The 14127-nt window shown below is 34.7% G+C and overlaps 1 pseudogene; it reads left to right on the forward strand.

The window, feature by feature from the left end:
* Positions 1-13129: 13129 nt before the first annotated feature.
* On the forward strand, positions 13130-14127 carry LOC107495323 (pentatricopeptide repeat-containing protein At1g31790-like; annotated as a pseudogene).

Consider the following 14127-nt stretch of genomic DNA (forward strand, 5'->3'; position numbering starts at 1 on the left):
TATATATATATTTAATTGAATCCGTACCATAAAAAAATTTAGAATAACAGAATATTCTGTTAAAAAAAATATTCTAAATCTAATAGTACAAAATCTAATTAAAAATATCTCAATATTTCTTAAATTTTAAAAACATCCTTGTCATTTTTCCAAACTCAAACTCCAAATCTTTGGATTTCCTTTACTAAATGATTGAGCTAAGAGGGGAGCAAGTACCGAGTCCAATGCTATCGCTACCATCCCTAACCTATCAATTTCCTGTTCCCTACCACCATTATTCACATGACTGTTCTTTCCGAGCTGCTGTAACACCCTTACTATTAGAATGTCACGCTTCTGGTTGCGCTACTCTGATAGAAAGAAGTATTACGACGATTTCATATACTTAATAATAAAATAGAAGCCTTTGACTCGAAATAGTATCACTGTTCTTTTTATAAACCGGAGAAAGAACACTTTTTAAATAAAACAAAACAAGCATATACATGTACAAAACTTCTTACTCAAGTAACTTATACATATTATATACATACAAATCATACAACTCAATATCCCTCTTACATAATATAATATTGATGCCGAGGGGTAAATAAATAAAGACTAAATAGCATTATCGACTAAGCGAAACGCAATACAACCCTTTGTGAGCTTTTTCATCCGTCTCCTGAAAAGATAAAGCTGTCCGGAGTGAGAACCTAACCACATGGTCTCATCACAGAGTTTCAGAGTTGTCATAATAAGATATTTAAGGAGAAATCTATTTTTAAGCTCAGTGATTATTGTTCGTCCTTTGAATCTTTTAAAAACCAACAACTAGTTATCCAAAAATCCTTTTCGAAAATCAATACTTAAATATCCAGAAATCCAAACCTTTCTTTTCTTATAAGAAAATCTTATTCAGAAACCAACCACGCAAATCAAATGCGTATGATGCATGCCTGTCCTATGGCTAATGAACTCATCTGTCGGTTATACAACCAACCCGAAAGTGGTGGCAAGCCACTGCGTCTACCCAGGAAAATTCGTGTCTCAGATAATTTCAAATTCATAAGCCATATGAATAATTCATTCAACATTCATCAATATCTAAGTCATTCTCAATATCATCATCATTCGTCAATCCATATCTCATTTCCAAATTCATTCAAAAATCATATTTCAAAGTCAATCCTCATCGTCTTTCTTCCCATTCCGTTCATCAACAATCCCAATCCAAAACATAATTCTTTCTTTTCTAAATAAATCAATCTTAAAACATATAATGTTTAAAACCAAATCTTTTTAAATAATTACTTCAAATGAAACTTTCAATTTTATAAAATTTCGACGACATCTCCTCTAAAACTCGGACTCTACCACCCTTTTCAGGTCCAATCCAAACATTCCTCAAACCCTTTCTCAACCATTTCCAAATTCCAATCATTTTTAAAATTCAACCAGTTCTAATATTAAATTATTTTCAAATCCAACCATTTCCAACAATAAATCTTTTACAAAATTAAACCAGCTTGAACATTAAATCATTTATGAAATCAAACTAATTCAAAATTAAACCGCTTCCAAAATTAATTCATTTTCATATCTCAAATCATTTCCAAAGCAGATTTATTTACATTATCAAATTAACTTCAAAACCAAGAAAAATCACTTTTCATAATAATCAACTAAATAACTTTTCAAACTAATTTCTTTTTAACAATCACGCACCACTCAAGTAATCAAGTAATCAGTCATTCAGTCTAGCAAACAACCACAATCATAAGACAATCATAATCACAGACATATGTTTCTCACATTAATATCTATTTATAACAACTCTATAAGATAAAATAAATTTTAAAAAAAACCCCTACCTCAATTATTCGCAATCCGCATAATTAAACGCATTGAATCCCTTTTTTCCCTCAGCTCTTCACAGCGGCAGCCACAACCGCAGTTCCAAACCACTTTTGCAGTAACCATAGCTACTCTAGTTGCAACAAGAAATAACCAAAACTCAATCAAATAGCAAATATAATCGCAAAACTTCAGCCACATAACAGAACAGCGACTAAAAGAGTTTTGAAGCATGGATGACTTACTGAAGCCGAAGGTGTTGGTTTGTTTGTGGGGAAAAGGGTATGGCGGCTAGGATTAGGGAAATTAAGGTTAGGATTGTGTTTTGGAGATTTAGGATTTTGATTTGGGAATTAGGATTTTGTGATAAAATTGGGGATTTTGGGTTAATTTGAAATCTAATTAAATCTCTAAAATTATTCTAAAATATTATTTATTGTATCAAAATACTAATTGATTTGAAATCAAATACTCTAATTGAAAGTATAAGGCAATATAATTAATTTTTTTATTTATAAAAATATTAGTATTAAATTTCAAAATCTCAATTACTTAAACCAAGTCATATAAAATTCTTATTATTTTATATTTACTAAACTTTATTATTTAAATATAAAAAATAATTCGATAATTATAAAATCAGATAAAACCTTAAATTACTTTAAACTCAATTAATCAAAATTTATTTTAATTTATTTTTAATAAAATAATTTCTGAAGTTAAATTACTTAATGAATAAATAAATCAAAATTAGCTCTTAGTAAGATTTTCTGAAATTTTTGGATCTTACAGCTGCTGATCGCTACGAGTCGTCGGGGGCTCTGCCACCATCGTCCAGGTCGGCAACGTCCTTGACCGTGGCGACAACGAGATCAAGATCCTCTACTTCCTCGAGAAGGTGAAACTCAAAGTTCATGATGGCTGATATTAATGGTGCCTACAAGAACAGATCTATTCATATTGATGTGGGCATGTCGAGGGGTGTGATGGTGGTTTGCTTGAAGAGATAAGTATGTATTCTGGGTTGCAAATATTTACTTCAAATACGTTGTACTAGAATATGTGTAATGATACTGGATTAAATGTGGGTCAGGAAGAATTGTTGATTCATGCACATGGTAGACTTAGGAGGGTAGAAGTTATTAATGCATGAAGTTAAGGAGGTTTAGATTCTAGTGTTATTGGTTAAACTTTTGTAAGTTATTGTTGGTTTTTGTTTCAAGTGGCAAACAATGAATTGGAGGATGGTACAGTGTGAGGTCACTACAAAAAAAATGCTGAGTACCCATCCGATTTATTGTTGTCCTAGAGTTGACGGTATAAACGGTGCCAGAAACTGTTTAGCGGTGAATTATTTTCGTCAAACATTAATTACCGATGGATTTTTTGTAGGTATTTTCAATAGATTTGTCGAGACTGAGTTGATGATTACCGTTAGATTTATCCGCTAGTAAATTCTACAGTAGTTTTTTATTTTATTTTATTTTTTGGCACAGTTAAGCCACAATTAGTAGTCAAATTAAAACTCTTTTTAACAAAATTGTTAGTAGAAATCTGAAATTACCAGAAACTAATAAACTATTCTATTAAAAATAAATGGTTAGAATATAATAAATATCACAGAAGTAGAATATAAAGAAGTAGAAAAAAATGAATCCCTAAACCCTATAGATCCCAGTAATCGTCGTCATCGTCGTTGGGGTCCCCTTGATGAGGCGGTGGAGTAGGTGCTGATGTTGATACCCTACCAACAGTGTTACAACTGGAACTAGCAGCGTCGCTGGAATGCGCATCTGCTAGTTGTACACATCTATCTGCTCTCGCAAACGATCTAGCTGCTCCAGCTGCTCCATCAGGTCCGAGCTGATGGCAACAACAAAGGTTGTTGTACCTGTACTCAGACTGCTCCGCTTGCTGGTGAAACTCCTGTGTTAGCTTCTGCATTTCCTCCCTCAAGTTGACAACTTTCTGGGGATCAGCAGGGCTAGTGGCAGAGGTAGAGACAGAGAAAGCCACCAACATGGAAGATCAGAGGCCACTGACAAAGAACGACTCCAACCCAAAACAGTGATTCTTGTAGGATTCAGAGGCGGTCTTGTGCCAAACCTATCAAGATCTACCATTGAGGTCTCGGAGCCGGCTTCGTCATTCCCACTAAGCGGCTGAGATTGCTATGTTGCAGCCTCCAACCTTTGCATGTAGTCTTCCTGTGTCACACTTGTTGTGATTAGAATAACAGTTAATTGACTTTAAACCAAATAAATTTGAAACTTAGAATTAATTTAAACTCACGTAATGGGCCGCAGATCATTTGTCAGCAAATCTCTTCTTGTTGGCCTTCAATATATGGATATAATTGTAGGTCTCCACCAGTGTCGCCTTGCGATCCAACGACTTAGACTACAAATTATATCAACCAATAAAATAAATAAACAAATTAAACAACTAATTCAAGTAACTACTAAAAAATTAAACATTACCAAACTACTTACCAGTCTACTCTTCGTCTTCATGAAGGTCGCTGACCCACCTGTATACTTCCTGTTAGCAACATTTGTCAAATGGCGATGCTTGAACCCCTCGTCATTTTTAAAATGGGCCTCCGATTCCTTCTTGATGGAGGGACGGATCCAAGTCGTTAGGTGGTCGCGCCCCTAACGAACATCGCTCATTATCTGCTGAAGTCATTTAGCTGCCCGGTGGTCGTATATCTTCTTGATCATAAGATTATGTTTTGCATTCTATATGAATTTTAACTGCTCAAAGTGATTCAATAACATTAGTTAGTTGGAATAAAATACACTTTAAATACAGTTAATTAATTCAACATTATTGGGTTCTTACCTATCACTTCTAAAACCACTGCTCTCTGGTCTTAGCAGAGATCTTCGTGTAGCTCGGCCATAGGTGGTCGTACATTGATTTAATGACCTCGAATATCTCCTATGTGCAAACATTGTTGTTTGGTGCAAACCTATTAGAGAAAAAACATAACATTAACAAATATATAGAAACAAATGAACTTATGATTAACAAACTTAAGATTAAAAAATTGTATGTACTCACGCTTGCATGCCATCGGTTCAAATCCTCAGCTATATGATAGACAGTAGTAGAGGGGCATTCTACTAGGGTGCATTGGAATTACCCACCGCTGTATCTGTCGCTCAATTTTCAGGCGACATAGCAGAGGGAGGCACATAGTTTGGATTTGGGACCATGATGAACTGCTGGTCCGCTGGACCCGTCTGTGACGTCATGGGGGGTCGACAAGGTAGTCGGGGTAGAGGGCGATGACTGAATAGTTCCCGAAGATTTTATGGAAGCACTCAATCTACCATGACCAAGAGACCCACTCGATCTACCTCTGCTACCTGTCGTCATCTCTGCAAAGAGAATATATTATTAACATAAATCAGCATAAATACTATTAACATTAATCAAGATATATACTACACAAATCATTCAACAAAACTTCCTAAAAAATTATACATAACCTCCCCTAAAATTAGACATATATCCACCTTTACAATTTCAACAAATCCAACCAATCTCAATCTACAACATCAGTCACACTTAATTGATTTCATAAGAATTAAACTCAACTAAACAAGGAGCATTCATGATCAAATCCAAAGCAATAAGATGTGACATGCATAAATCCAATGCAAAAGTAATATATGCAAAACTTTTAATTTATTGATATTCGTGTGATGACAAACATCTTTATTCACATCATACTAAAGTGAAATCGTCACCTTATTAGAGTATCATATAAAAATTTTACATGAGAAATGTTATACATATATATGCCAAGTATTGAGTATAGACAACAAAAGTACCATAGAAACTCAATGTTAATATTGTATAAAATCTATGTTCTTCGTAAATTGTATATCTATCAGTAAGTATCTATATATCACAACACAAAAAAAGAAACTCAAGAAATTGTTGATTATCTTTCAATAAGGTGCACCTAATGTTAGGAGTGCAAGTAGTGGGGAAACACTAGGTGGGGGAAGGACAACAAATTATTTAGTAATTGGAGCACTAAGATTGATGGAGTGAGAAACAAAAATCAATAATGTTAAGGAGACCAAAAATAAAATATGTTAATCGTTTAGAATTATACATTATTAATTATTTTTATCATCTTAATTATGTAAATTTTTTTTACTAAATAATTTAATTTAATGTAAATAGTAATAATAATATTAAAGATTAGTTTATTGTAGTAATTATTATTAAGTGGATTACAATGTAGGTTTATATTAATATTTATATAGTTATTAATTGTTAGAAGAGAACCATAGAATAAAATAAATTCTGAAGACTTTGAATAATAATTAAATTAATTGGAATTATAAATATGTTATTTAAATATTTAATTATTAACTAGTGTATCTTGTTAGTTAAAATGTTAAAGTTGTTTAAGTATAATTAGTGAAGTAAGTAAGTAATTGATTAATTGACTTAGGTATATTATTATTATTATTATTATTATTATTATTATTATTATTATTATTATTATTATTATTGTGACAGTTAGTTTAGTTAGTTAATTTAGCCTAGTGTTTAGGTAGTTAATTATGTTAGTAACATTAAATTATAAAAATAAAGTTAATTATTAAATTATGTATGATTATTAAAAAAAAAATTGCAGTATAGTACAGTATATATATATATATAGTCTAGTTATATATAACAAAAATGAGGAGTTTAATGTTATATAGTCTAGTTATATAAATATAAAATAATCATTAATAATTATTATTATAAACTAAATAGGATATATATTTTTAATGGATGTAATAATAATAATTAGATTTATATTTTAGATTTATTTAAGTTTAACATTCTAGTTATATGTAAATATAACTAAACGAATAGTAATTAATATTAAGAAATAAATAGGGTTTAGCTATTAGAAAATATAGTTTTAATGGATGTAATGATAATAATTAGATTTATTTTTTAGATTTATTTAAGTTTTATTAATTATGTTATATTTCTTATATGATAATGAGAATGGAAAAATGTTAAATGTTATATGTTAATTAACTATGATTATATTTGATTAATGTGATATATGCCTACATTTTGTAGGGTTCACGGATGTTAATATGTGATCATTATTTGCCACGGGATCCGTACAATTCAATTGTGGAGGGACATTTGCGGGAGACTGGTTTTTATCACGTTTCTCAGGTTGAAGTTTTCCAATGTCAGTCGGCATTGGTTAATGCTCTGATCGAGAGATGGCGGCCTGAGACTCATACGTTCCATTTTCCAATTGGTGAGTGTGCCGTGACATTGGAGGATGTGGCGATAATTCTTGGCCTTCCGACAAATGGTCTTTCAGTTACAGGACCGACTCTGAGTAGTTATGAGGCTTTAGAGGTCAAATGCTTGCATCATTTTGGTGTTGCACCTAGGAGGACAGATTGTAGAGGAAGTTTCATAAAGTTGACCTGGTTTCGGAGACTGAAGGATCATTTAGTCTTAGGTAATGATATTCGGATTCACAGGTACGTAAAGTGTCACATAATGTTATTATTTGGGACCATTCTATTTGGGGACAAGTCTGGGGCATCAGTACACTGAAAATTTCTGCCGTTGCTCCGTAACTTCGGCGGGATCATACAACTTAGTTGGGGTTCGACATGTATGGCACACTTGTATAGAGCATTGTGTAGGGCCACTCGTGTCGACTACAAGGAGATTGATGGTCCACGGACCCTTTTGCTTACCTGAGCTTGGATCCGTTTACCATTTCTTTCGCTAATTCCCGATAATCCTCGAGTCTTTTCGATTGCAAACATGTAAAGTTAATCATCATCTGCTTTGAATAAGTGTAGTGATGATTGGATTTTTGACGGTTTAGAATTTTTCAAATGAAATCTCGTCGAAGTATAGTCTCTAAACCAACAATAATCCTTTCATACAAAAATTTGTTTGTCACAAGTACAAACCCCCTAAAATCTATAAACCGAAGTATTTAAACCTCGGGTCGTCTCTCAAAGGACTTGCAGGGTAGTGTTCTTGTTATTGGTTATGGATTTACTTATTTTGCGGTTTTAGATGAGAAAAATGAATAGCAAATGGTAATGAAATTGTATTAACAAAATGGTCTTGGCAAGGTTTGGTTGTCAAGGGTCTTCATCATTATCACTAGCCACAAGCATGGTAGTTGCAAGGATTAATCTCACTAAGTCATCCTTTAATCAAGTAGCAAAGGAAAGTCAAGTGAGTAATACCAATCCTAGTCCATAAATCCTAGCTTTCCACTAATTGGATTAATGAAGGCTAGAGTTAATGGCTATCAACTATCAATCAATTGGACACTAGTGACTCAAGAAATCCTAGGTCACCTTCTCAAGCCAAGAACATAGAATTCTACTCTAACATCCTCTCAAGCATTTCATCAAACACTTGGAGGGTAATGAAAGAAAGCATTTTTATTTGTAAGAATAAAAGGAATCAAAAACCAACAATTACAAAGAATTAACAAAACAACAATCAACAACATCACAATCACATGAATTATCTCAAATTGCATTATTAAAAGAAAACAAAAGAACAAAAATATCTCAATTACAAAACCTAGAAACAAAATAAGAGAAATTACAACAAGAGGATATGGATAGAAAGAAGAACCAAAGTGTAGCAATCATCAATTGAAGGTAGAAGTAGAAGGAGACTTGAATTAAACCTAGAACTATGAGATCCTAATCTAACCATAATTCCTAATCCTAATTCTAGAAAGAAGAGAGAGCTTCTCTCTCTAACTCTAACTACTTCTAACTACTAAACTATGACTAATAATCAAAAGTATGTAAAGTATGAAAAGTGTCCCCATTCCCCCTTCAATCCTTGGCTTAAATAGCATCAGAAAATGAGTTGGATTGGGCCCACAAGGCTTTTAAAATCGCTGGCCACGTGTTGCATTAAGTGGGTAATGTGCCACCATCGGCGCGTCAGCATACTGTGCGCGTGCGCGCCCCTATGTGCGATGCAACTATGGCAAATCTTATATCGTTTCGAAGCCCCGAATGTTAGCTTTCCAACCCAACTGGAACCGCATCATTTGGACCTCTGTAGCTCAAGTTATGATCGTTTAAGTGCGAAGAGGTCGGATTGAAAGCTTTTGCATTTCCTTTATTTCTCCATGAGTTCTCCATTTCTACATGCTTTTCCTTCATTCCCTTGATCCAATCTTTGCCTCCTAAACCTTAAATCACTTATCAAACATATCAAGGCATCTAATGGAATCAAGGAGAATTAGATTTAGCTATTTTAAGACCTAAAAAGCATGTTTTCACTCTTAAGCACAATTAAAGGAGAATATACAAAACCATGCTAATTCATTGGGTAAATGTGAGAAAAGGTCTACAAAATACTTTAAATTCAATACAAGATAAACCGTCAAATTGAGGTTTATCATGTAGCACATTTTAGTTGAGATTTTTATGATAATAATTTATATAACGGATTGTTTGATGTGAGCTGGCGTAATTAGGAGCGTGATTATTAGCCTTACAGATATCATTCTCTTGCTCACTTTAGGAGGTTATTGGATGATCTGCAAGAAGGACAAGTATGTTATATTCCATTATTTTATATTTTTGTTTATCCGTATTATTATCTAGTGTGTAATCTTCTATTAATTTCAATGTGTTCAGTTTGTTTGGGAGGCTTATACAGTTGATCGCATTGAGGCAGGCGTGATTCCGGTTGACATCCGCCACCACTCGATTATTTGGAGTGCAACGGTGCCGTTGATATCTTTTGAATGCATTGAGTGGCATGCGTCTGATAGGTTGAGGAGAAAGTTTGGATTGAGTCAGGGCGTCCCTCATCAAGAGTGGGACCTAGGTGTAGCACACGGCGAGGTACTGACTGGACCTAAGAATCAAGATTGGTCCGATGTGCACTCATTCTGGGTGATGCAATGGACAAATCGATATAGTCACATTCTTGCTGATCCACTGGTGCCTTTACATTATCCTTTGGATATTTACATGCATTGGTATTGAGGTACATATGGTTTCCACTTGCAATTGACTGATCTCGCATTTCAAGAGAATCAGGAGGACAATCCAGTGAATGATCAGGAGAACCAACAGCAGCAACCACAGCCGCCTCCATCACCGCCCCCATTGCCACCCCCAGTTTCTCAGCCAGAAACACAACAAGAGCCTCAGTCATATATTCCTCAGACTCAGCCCGCGAATTATTTTACACCATCAATTCCATTACATCAACAGTATTCAAATTTATATATGTTGACGATAAGCTTCTGTAAGTACGGAGCCTTGAACTTTCTCAGGAAGTTCGACTCTTTATGCTTGATACAAAACATGTAGAAAGCTCTAGGAGGAGACCAGACTCCGTTACTCCAAGCAATAGCTGAGTTGATGGACTCATGTCGATCGGAGATAAGGTCCACACAGTCACGTGTCACCACATGTTGTCACAAGTTACTGAGAAAAAAGTGCCACGCCTTAGATGTCTCTCCCTCCACTATCGCAAATGCAATAGGCACGATATTGTTGTTGCCATCCTGAGAAACTGCAACCAACAAACAACCCTTATATTTAACATACAAATGAGTTCCGTCTACCTGCACTATTGGCTTGCAATGTCTGAATGCTCTAATACAAGGGTAATAACTCCAGAAGACTCGATGTAAAACACGAATATCAGGAACCAAGTTATCGCCCTGGTACGCCGTCATTGTTTCAAAGTGAACGACCGTTGATGGCTCTTTATGACACATGGCCTCAAATCATATGGGCAAAGCTTCATACGAAACTTCACAACGGCCAAAAATTGACTCTACTACCTTCTGCTTTGCTAACCATGATTTGCGATAACTTACGGTGTAGTTAAACTTCGACTGTACTTCCGTAATGACTGATTTCACCTTTATAAATGGGTCAACTTCTACCAAGGGCTTAATTGCTTCTGCAATTGTGTTGGAACCCAATTTCGAATGATCATGAGAAATGGTTGCTCTAGTACACGTGTGATTACCATTGTACCTCCTTATCTCCCAACAGTACTTTTTGCACATTTTACTAACCCTGATCAGCCAGTCATAACCAGCGCTGTATTGTGTACATTTAGCATAGAATGTTGTTGGTTCTGACTCGTACACCTGATAATCTACGCCTCGACGGATTATATAATCTTTCATCGCCTTAATCATTGCCTCCCTAGAACTGAATTCCATTCCCATGATAAATTCATCATCCGCTACAACAGGAAGCTCTCCTACATTCACACCACAAAATATGTATTTTGATTAACAGTTATAAATTACACATATAAATATAAATAAGTAATAAAATAAATATAAATATAAATAACTAATAATATAAATATAAAATCTATCAACATTTGTCGTTTTCCAAAATATAAATATAAATAAGTAATAATAAATTATTAACCACAATATATAATAAATTATAAAATATACATAAATAATTAATCAATCAAATGCTACTTACTAAATAAAAAACCTTACATGATCAATTGATATTCTACAGATCACATGTTGGTCATACTACCTAATTAATCTGCAATATCTATCTATCATACATTGTATGAAAACTACATACCTGCATTCATATACTGAGAAAATTTCGGTGCATGCATGGCCTCCAAATCCAGCAAGCGCATGAAAGTAGGCTCCATAAATGAATGCTAGTTTACTAGTGCATTTGTCACCTCCGCCACATTTGTCTGCATAGTGCCGTCAACTTGATCTTCGTCTCCACTCGGATCACCGACCTCATAGTTACTTTCGAACTCCGCCTCGCTATCACTATTATAATCTTCCAACTCAATATTTCGGTCTGCTTTAGATTGTTCGAACTCAATATACAGCTCGATGAACGATATCTGTGAGCGAGTTTCCATGTACACTGAAAACATATCTTGCATGCTCACTTCATTGGTTACATATTTGGTTTGAAACTGAATGAACCCACCAAATACAGATATAGTATACCTGTACAAAATGCACGACACTCTCCTAGATATTTAAGAATCTATTTTCTCACAAATTACACCTTTTAATTCTTCAAATGACAATGTGAATGGAATAACGATATCTAACGGATTTGCACACACAAATATCACTCCTTCAGTTGTTTGTAACAAAATCTAACTATGATAATAAACTTTTAACATCACTATATCATCCATTATGATATATTCACATTACGCTCTCAATCTTAGTAAAGTTGTTGTTGAAATAATGAAGAAGAAGTTGTTGTTGAAACAATGAAGAAGAAGAAAGAACCAAAGGGATTTCAGAAGAGAGAATTGAGAGACGAAGAAGAAATGGAGACTTCAGCTAATGTTAGGTATATATAAAACCAGAAATCGGACGGTCCGACCACATTTCAACCGGGTTAAATTTTATAAAGAACAAAAATCGAACTGTCCGATTTTTGTCATATACGAATTTAAAATTATAGCATGCATAAAATCAAACCGTCTGATTTTAGTAACATACGAATTAAAAATTTTAGGATGCATGAAATCAGACCGTCCGATTATCATATTCAAAATTTTTTTCACACACAAATCGGACTGTTTAATTTTTATTCTCCTTTCTGTCGTAAAGAAATCGGACGGTCTGATTTTTTCTTCCTAACTTTGAAATTCTAATGTCATCAACCCCTCAAACCTCTATAACTCAACAATACACACATTTCATTGTCATATTAAAATTAAGAATAAAAGATAAATAGACCCCTGACATTTTTAATCGTAGATATTTAAGTCTCTCGTAATTAAAAAATATATTTAAATTCCTTACCTTTCAGAACGTGTGACAATTATGTCTCTCAGTAGAGTTGAAGTTAAAAAACGTAACGGATATCCATTTCGGTGATGATGTGGATGATTGGTAAAAAATTATCAAACAAAAATAGGCCCCCGACGTGAAACACTGCCGTTTTGACGGTGAACCCTATCTCTTCCAAATGTATTGAAGCCATGGTCATTGTTGATGCTCCTGCAACTTGTTGAGGCTAACATTTGGTAAGTACTCATAAACCAAAAGTAACTTATTCCCCTCACAGCACCATTCCTTAAGCTGAACTAAAGTGTTGTGCCTCAAGTAACTCACCTGGTGGCGAACTCGATGACGAAAGGATTGAGCAAACAATCCAAACCATCAACATTGGCAAACCTCTTCACTGCAACATCTCCACCACATTGAAGTGACCTTTTGTAAACCGTTTCTAAAACACCTTTTTCAACAAGCCTATAACGATTAAACTCCATTGTAGCATATTTAATCTCAGAAAGTGACCATTATCTCTCCACAAACCACTACTACTTCAGCGACAGCATTAAGAGGAGAAAGAAGAAGAAGAAGAAAAATGGGTCTTCAACCTTGGATGTATTGTGCTTAATGGAAGCTCTCTACAATCCCATACCCATTAACATCAACACCTCTCTTGTTAAAGAGTGCAGTGTTTTTGGGGACCCACATACTGCTATTCACTTGAACAATCACATAACCCACAGTGGGATTAAGGCTCCGTTTCCCTTCATCAATCGGATTCTCATCATGCTCGTGTCATGTGGCTTGTTGGACAATGCACACTATGTATTTGATTTAATGTCTGTTAGGGACTTCAACACTTAGGCAACCTTGTTTGTTGCTTATTATGATAATGTTGATTATGCGGAGGTAGCTAGAGTTTTTGTCAACATGGTTGAAGATTTGGGTATGGAAGATTTGGAATTCCTTGCGTGGATGTGAGGTTGCCTTCTCAAGTCATGTGCCTGCAGTGCGAACTTCCATCTCGGTATGCAAGCTCATGGATGGTTGTTGAAGTTAGGAGCTTGTACTGACGTGGTTCTAAGTAGTTCTTTGATAAGTTTCTATGGGAAATTCAAGCGTCTGGAAGATGCGAATGCTGTATTCAACCACGCTTCGCGACACAACAACATGATTTGGTCCGCTAAGATTGTAGGTGGATGCAGAGAAAAGCAATTCTTTGAGGTTCTTTGCGACTTCAAGGAGATGGGAAGACAAGGGGTGAAGAAGGATAGCTTCACATTTTCCAATGTTCTCAAGGCATGTGGGAAGATGCTGAATCGCGAACAATGTGGCGAACAGGTCTCCATGCTAATGCCATCAAATTTGGGATGGTCTCAGATAAATATGTTAAGTGTGGTTTGATAGCTGTGTATGGAAAAAATGTGGGACCGTCAAAACGGCGGTTTTACGTGGGAGACTTATTTGTCTGATTATTTTTTGAGCAA

The sequence above is a fragment of the Arachis duranensis genome, chromosome 6, assembly GCF_000817695.3.
Source record: "Arachis duranensis cultivar V14167 chromosome 6, aradu.V14167.gnm2.J7QH, whole genome shotgun sequence".
NCBI classification, from domain to species: domain Eukaryota; kingdom Viridiplantae; phylum Streptophyta; class Magnoliopsida; order Fabales; family Fabaceae; genus Arachis; species Arachis duranensis.